We start from the raw sequence: 7,338 nt of genomic DNA on the forward strand, positions 1-7,338 counted from the left end.
TTTGTAGATTATAAATAATATTCTAGGAATGGAGTATCAAGGTAATTATCACATTATGTGACTTCCAAAAGGCAAAACAATAACATATTTTAAAAATATTTCTTTTACAATATATTGATTTTAAAATTAGTTACTTTTATATATCATCAAATAAACAGCAAACAGTAGAACACAACAAAATACTTTTACTATTTTTATTTCGTGTTCTGAGGTATAATTTTTTTACATGTTCTTATTACTTTAAATTTATGTTGCTTTGTGTCATAAGTTCAGCTATTTGGGGTGGAACTTATTTTCTCTTAAATTTTCATTTGTCTAATAAACCCATATGACTCACTAGTTTGGAACTATTGGAAAGAACATTGATCAAAAATATAAATTTATATGTAAGAAACTCAGTTTATTCCTTTTTTATTTTAACATGAGTCAGGCAACCAAAGTTATCTTATTATTCTTAGGTGTATACTATATAATGCTATATTATACTATGCTGAAATAAGGACATATATCTGTACAATTGTTTATTTTATTAATTGGTGCTTAATTATATACTGTTAAGAACTTATTCTCCTTTTTTAAAATATATTCTACCGGACCATGAATATACTCACTTATAGAAAGAAGAGTTCTCTTTTTGCTTCCTACAAAGTATGTATTATCATTTGTAAGAGAAATAAATACCTATTACTTACATGGATTTGGGAAATACTAAGAACAACAACAAATTAAAATCACAGAGTTGCAGAACTTAGAAATTAATATTGTGAACATATAACCATATGTTTTGTAATACACTTTTGACCCTTAATATTTATTTATGAGATTTTAAATGTTAATAAATATCCACTACTATATTATATTAGAGGCTGAATTTTTTGTATGACATAAAATAATTGACTGAACTATTTCCACACTGTTGAATATTTAGTTCTTTCTAAAAATTTTCCCATTTTATATTTTTGCCTCCTTTGTCAAAGATTAATTGACCTTAGGTGTCTGGGTTTATTTCTGGGTTCTATATTCTGTTCCATTTGCCTGTATGTCCATTCTGATACCAGTACCACACTGTCTTGGTTATTGTAGCTTTGTAATATTGCCAGAAGCCTGGGAGAGTTATGCCCCCTGCTTGGTTTTTGTTCCTCAGGATTGTTTGGCAATTCTGCTTCATTTATGGTTCCATGTAAATTTTTGGATTGCTTGTTCTAATTCTGTGAAAAATGTTATAGGTAATTTGATAGGGATTGCATTGAATCTGTAGATTGCTTTGGGTAGTATGGCCATTTCTATGATATTAATTCTTCCAACCCAGGAGCATGGAATTTCTTTCCATTTATTTTAATCCTCTTTAATTTCCTTGAATAATGTTTTATAGTTCTCAGCATATAAGTGTTTCACTTCCTTGGTCAGGTTTATCCCTAGATATTTAACTTTCTGGGGTGCAATTTTAAAAGGTATTATATTTTTGTATTCCTTTTCAAACATTTCATTGTTAGTATACAGAAATGCAACCGATTTCTGAATGTAAATCTTGTCTTTCAGCAAGTGGTGTTGGAAAAACTGGATAGCCATATGTAAATCAATGAAACTGGAACACACCATGCACAAAAATAAACTCAAAATGGCTGAAAGACTTAAACATAAGACAATACACCATCAAACTCCTAGAAGAGATCATAGGCAAAACATTCTCTGACACCAACCACACAAATGTTTTCTTAGGTCAGTCTCTCAAAGCAACAGAAATAAAAGCAAAAATAAACCAATGGGACCTAATCAAACTGACAAGCATTTGCACAGCAAAGGAAACCATTAAAAAAAAAAAGACAACCTACAGAATGGGAGGAAAGAGTTTCAAATGATGCAACCAACAAGGGCTGAATCTGTAATATATATACAAACAATTTATACAACTCAACAGCAAAAAAAAACCAACAACCCAATTGAAAAAATGGGAAAAAGATCTGAATAGACATTTCTCCAAAGAAGATATACAGATGGTGAACAGGCACATGAAAAATCCTCAACATCACTGATTATTAGAGAAATGCAAATCAAAACTACTATGACATACCACCTCACCCTGGTCAGAATGGCCATCATTAGCTAGTTAACAAATAACAAACGCTAGAGAGGGTGTGGAGAAAAGGGTATCCTCCTACACTGTCGGTGGGACTGTAAATTGGTACAACCACTGTGGAAAACAGTATAGAGGTGCCTCAGAAAACTAAATATAGAACTACCATATGACCCAGCAATCCCACTCGTGGGCATATATCCAGACAAAACTTCCATTGAAAAGATGCATTCATCCCTGTGTTCATTGCAGAGTATTCACAATAGCTAAAACATGGAAACAATCTAAATGTCCATTGACAGATGAACGGATTAAGAACGTGTAGTATGTATACACAATGGAATACTACTTGGCCATAAAAAAGAATGAAATAATGCCATTTGCAGCAACATATATAGAACTATAGACTCTCATACTAAGTGAAGTAAGTCAGAAGAAGAAAGACAAATACCACATGACATCACTTATATCTGAAATCTAATATTTGGCACAAATGAACCTTTCCATAGCAAAGAAACTCATGGACTTAGAGAACAGACTTGTTGCCAAGGTGGTGGGGGAGGGAGTGGGGTGGACTGGGAGTTTGAGTTTAATAGATGCAAACTATTGCATTTGGACTGGCTAAGTAATGAAATCCTGCTGTATGGCACAGGAAATTATATCTAGTCACTTGTGATGGAACATGATGGAGGATAATGTGAGAAAAATAATATATATATAATTATCATTTTAAAAAGATACATGAAATAAAATAAAAATTTTATCATAAATAATGCTTCAAAGAACACCTTCAGAGATAAGTCAATGTAAACATCATTATTTATCTTCTTATTACAGATTCTATACTCTGTGAGCAGTAGATGAAACTTGTCATTTCCCTAAATCTCCACCAATAATATTTATTATCATTTAAAATATCTCCCACTAGTTCAGTACTTTTAAAGTGAAGCCAATGATGACCCTATTACTTGAGCAAATTCATTTCTATTTTAGTTATTTATTGAGTACATCATTGCCTTCTTTATTCCTGTTCAACTCTTAAGATATAATTTTTAACAACATTTGTGTGAATCCTTTCTACATGAAGCCATCCATCACTCCTTTTCACCTTATTTGAGTCATTAGAACAACTATTAAATTGTATTCTTTTTTTAAAACAAAAAGTTGCTTGAAGCAATGATTTCTCACAAGAGTGTAACGTTCTTCAGGGCAGAGATCAAATTCTTTCCTTTTTTTATATATCATCTACTAGAGTACCAAGTACATTATTTGGTGTAACATGCGTAGTCCAACAGTGAAATAAAGTGATATGTGAGTTAGTGATAAATTGAGTGGGGTAGATTACAGGGGTTAGAAAATTCAGACAGAATTAATTCACAAACTAGGAACTTGGGAAAGTGATACAATCTATGAATTATTTAGGTAGACTTTTAGGTTTCACGTTTTCTATGCATCATATGTCTTTGATATATTTTCCCCTGTTTATGTATTTATAAAATTATTTTTTTCTCTAGAAAATGAGTTTCTAACCTACATTTTGTGTATCCCCTAAGAGTTACTACAGAACCATGCACCTGGTAGACAACCAATAAATGTGCAATGATGCTAATGATAGGGAGGCATTGTTGCTTTTGCAAGAGGAAGTAGATTGTGAAATTAACTGCTGTGAATATAAAAAGATTTCAAAATTGGAAAGTCTAAAGATTCAGTGATTTTACCTCTTCAGTGTACTGATTGAATTTTTAAAATGCATACAAACAAAAATATTATTTGTTATTCTATTAGTCTTTTGGGGGCTGTGGCAAATTTTTAAAGAAGTTAAATTTTCTTCCTTTTTTAAAAAAATATTTCTTTAAAAAATGTCTTTATCCACTAGTGACATTATTATCTTTGTTATGTACATTACTATGCCTTCCTTGGGTCTTATTTCAGGTCAAAATTTGACTCTCTTTTTTGAGAGTAATTCATGTGATGTCAAGATAATGCAAAAATTTAAAAATGTTTGATACCCATATTCTGCTTCAACAATTTTCAAAAAAGTAGATGTTAATAACACTTATTTATTTATCTTTATATGTGCACAGCTACACACAAACACTCATACATTGCAAGCATTTTGTACTATGTCATATAATGCCTACTCTGTGTAAGATGCCTGAATGCAAAAATGTAAGGTAGACAATGCCACCATTTGAATTTTCACTCTTGTTCTTGACTGTGCAATATCTTGATCCAGAGGAATAAATCTCCAAATCACATGCACTATTGCAGGCCAGGTAGAGTGATGTATTTAACAGAGATGGATGCCTTTTTGTGATGGTCATTTAATCACATCACATATATGGCTGATACCTAATTGGCTAATGAAAAAAGTCAACACCGTTTCTTATAGATTCCTGCACAAGCACTATGTACTAGTAACTAATTTTTATTTCAATGTCATGAAAAAATGGAAATTCTATATGGCACTTTGAATTACCCAAGGAAAAAGATAAAATTTTTGTTAAAGTAGAAAACCTATCATTGTCTAATCAGTTGAAGTTGGCAACTCTTGCATTTATAGTAACTATTAGGCTGTGAAAAAGCATTATCTCACATGAGCAGTTACCTGGAACTTTGAAAATATCAAGGACATTAGCCTCAAACACAGAAAATCATAGTGGGCTTACACTGTGCTTATGGAAGAATCTGTCTTCATATCACTGGTCAGTTTAAGTCTTATTTAGAGAGAAAGTGCATATACTATCAGAAATGATTAAAAAAAAACAACAATAGCACTAGCCACCCATTTTCCTGCTCTCATGGAGGCTCTAGCGGATTGTGTGATTTGGTCTGACCAATTATACTCTCATGTTTGGATTTTGAAATTAGACCTAGCGACATGTGGAAAGAGAAACAGAAGGATCACCACTAGCAGTGGTAGAGTAGCACTGCCTTCAGGAGGAACCTACAGCTCAGCTGTGACAGGCAACTTCTTCTCAGGATCCCCCTCTGCAGGTGAAGTTGTTGCAAACTGTTTCCCTCAGTCCCCCTCCAGGTCAGAAACATCCGCAACACCATCCTCAGCACAGAACTGCTGCAGAACTTTAACCAATTCTGATAGTTGGGCCACTTTTGTTTCTGTCCATGTATCCAATGTGGTTCTCTGGTCTTTCCAGAGCCTTCGGGAACCACTCCGTTTTCTCTCTCCAAATGTCTTTTCTATGTAAATTAATCAGGAAATCTGATCTGAATGTGAGTAAACTGAACATAACATTCTGGTTTTCCCAGAAAATTCCTGGTTAATGCTGTTTTTTGCAGTAATAACTATGTGTAGCACACAATTTCACTTTCAAAAGTGTCCTGATCCATGCAATAAACTATATGATCAATATAACAAAGAGGCCATCTCTCCCCTTGGAAATATGTAAGTTAAGATGACATAAATAGTGCATGAGCCAGTACATTTTAGTAGATTTAAAGTGGGATTAAAACCCCACAAATTTTAAATTCACAGACTCTGATTATGCCTGTTCCTGTAACATATTTGGACACGAGTCATTCTTGTGTGGAGTTTGTACTGTTAATAGATCTTCTGCTCCACACTAGGTATACCTTGGGCAGCATTCTTGCCTGTGGTAAGAATTAAAAGGCAGAGCATATTTAATCTCTCTTGGTGGTTACTGTTGTTGTTGAAGAAATGTATATAAATTTAAACAAGTTGAATATTATAAAATTAATTAATTAATATTTTAAGGAAGAAATCTAGAAACCGAGGAAGGAAAGAGAAATGAAAAAAAAACGCATATAGTTATTTAAGTATCAACTTTTACAGAGAGTCGTAAGGGAAAGGGACTTCTGAATGCCTGATATAATGCAAAGCATCAGTGCAACAATCAATGATTTTTTGATAACGTATACACTTTTATTGTTAGAGTCTGCACATGTAGTTTGAGTATTTCTATATTTCCTATCAAAATGACAGGAGAGGAGAGGATTAAGATGGCAGAATAGAAGGACTGGAGCCCAACTTCTCTCCTAAAAACAACAAAATTCACAACTAAAGGCTGAGCAGTCTCCACCCAAATGGACCAAAAAACCTTAAAAATGATACCCTACTCCAGAAGAAAAAGAGGAGGCCACAATAAGAGATAGGAGGGGTGATTTCATGATATAAACAACCCCATTCCTCCCAGGTGGGAAGCTCCACAGACTGAAAACTAACTGGTTCACGGAGACTCACCTACAGGAGTGTGAGTTCTGAGCCTCACATCAAAACCTCACGTGCAGGGATCTGGCACTGGGAGAAAGAGCCCCTGGAGCATCTGGCATTGAAGGCCAGTGGGGCTTGTGCGCAGGAGCTCCACAGGACTGGGGGAAACGGAGACCCCATTCTTAAAAGGCACACACAGACTTTCACCTGCACTGGGTCCCAGGGCAGAGCGAGGTCTCCATAGGAATCTGGGTCAAACCTGACTGCAGTTCTTGGAGGACCTCCTGGGAAAACAGGGGTGAACATGGCTTTCTCTGGAGGTGGCCATTTTGGGAAAATCTGGCCCCACCCTTCAGTCAGTGCTGAGAAGCCCCAGGGCAAACAACAATCCAGGTGGGATCACAGCTCCGCCCCTCAGGCAGCAGGCTCCCTAAAGACCCCTCAGGCACCCAGCTGCCTCTAATCCCATCCAGAGACTAAGCCCCACCCACCAGAGGGTTTAGAATAAGCTCCACCTACTAATGGGCAGGCATCAGGCCCTCCCATCAGGAAGCCTACAGCAAGGCCCCATATTGACTTCAGCCACAAGGGGGGCAGACACCAGAAGTAAGAGAGGCTACAACTCTAGTATCTGTAAAAAGGTCACCACACCAAAAACCCATAACAATGAAAAGACAGAGAACTATAACTCAGATGAGGGAGAACAGAAAAACCCCAGAAAATAAGCTAAGTGATTAGGAGATTCTCAGCATCCAGGAAAAAGACTTTAGATTGTTGATGCTGAAGATGATGCAAGACATGGGAAATAAACTGGAGGCAAATATGGGTAACTTACAGGAAACACTGAGCAAAGAGATACAAGATATCAAACTTAAGCAAGAAGAGATGCAAAATACAAGAACTGAAATAAAACATTCACTAGAAGCAGCTAACAGCAGAATACAGGAGGCAGAAAAATGAATAAACGAGGTTGAGGACAGATTAGTAGAAATTATAGATGCAGAACAGAAAAGAGAAAAAAGACTGAAAACAACTGAAGAGAGTCTCAGAGAACTGTGGGACAATGTGAAAT

Source organism: Phacochoerus africanus, chromosome 13 (assembly GCF_016906955.1).
Source record: "Phacochoerus africanus isolate WHEZ1 chromosome 13, ROS_Pafr_v1, whole genome shotgun sequence".
Lineage (NCBI taxonomy): Eukaryota > Metazoa > Chordata > Mammalia > Artiodactyla > Suidae > Phacochoerus > Phacochoerus africanus.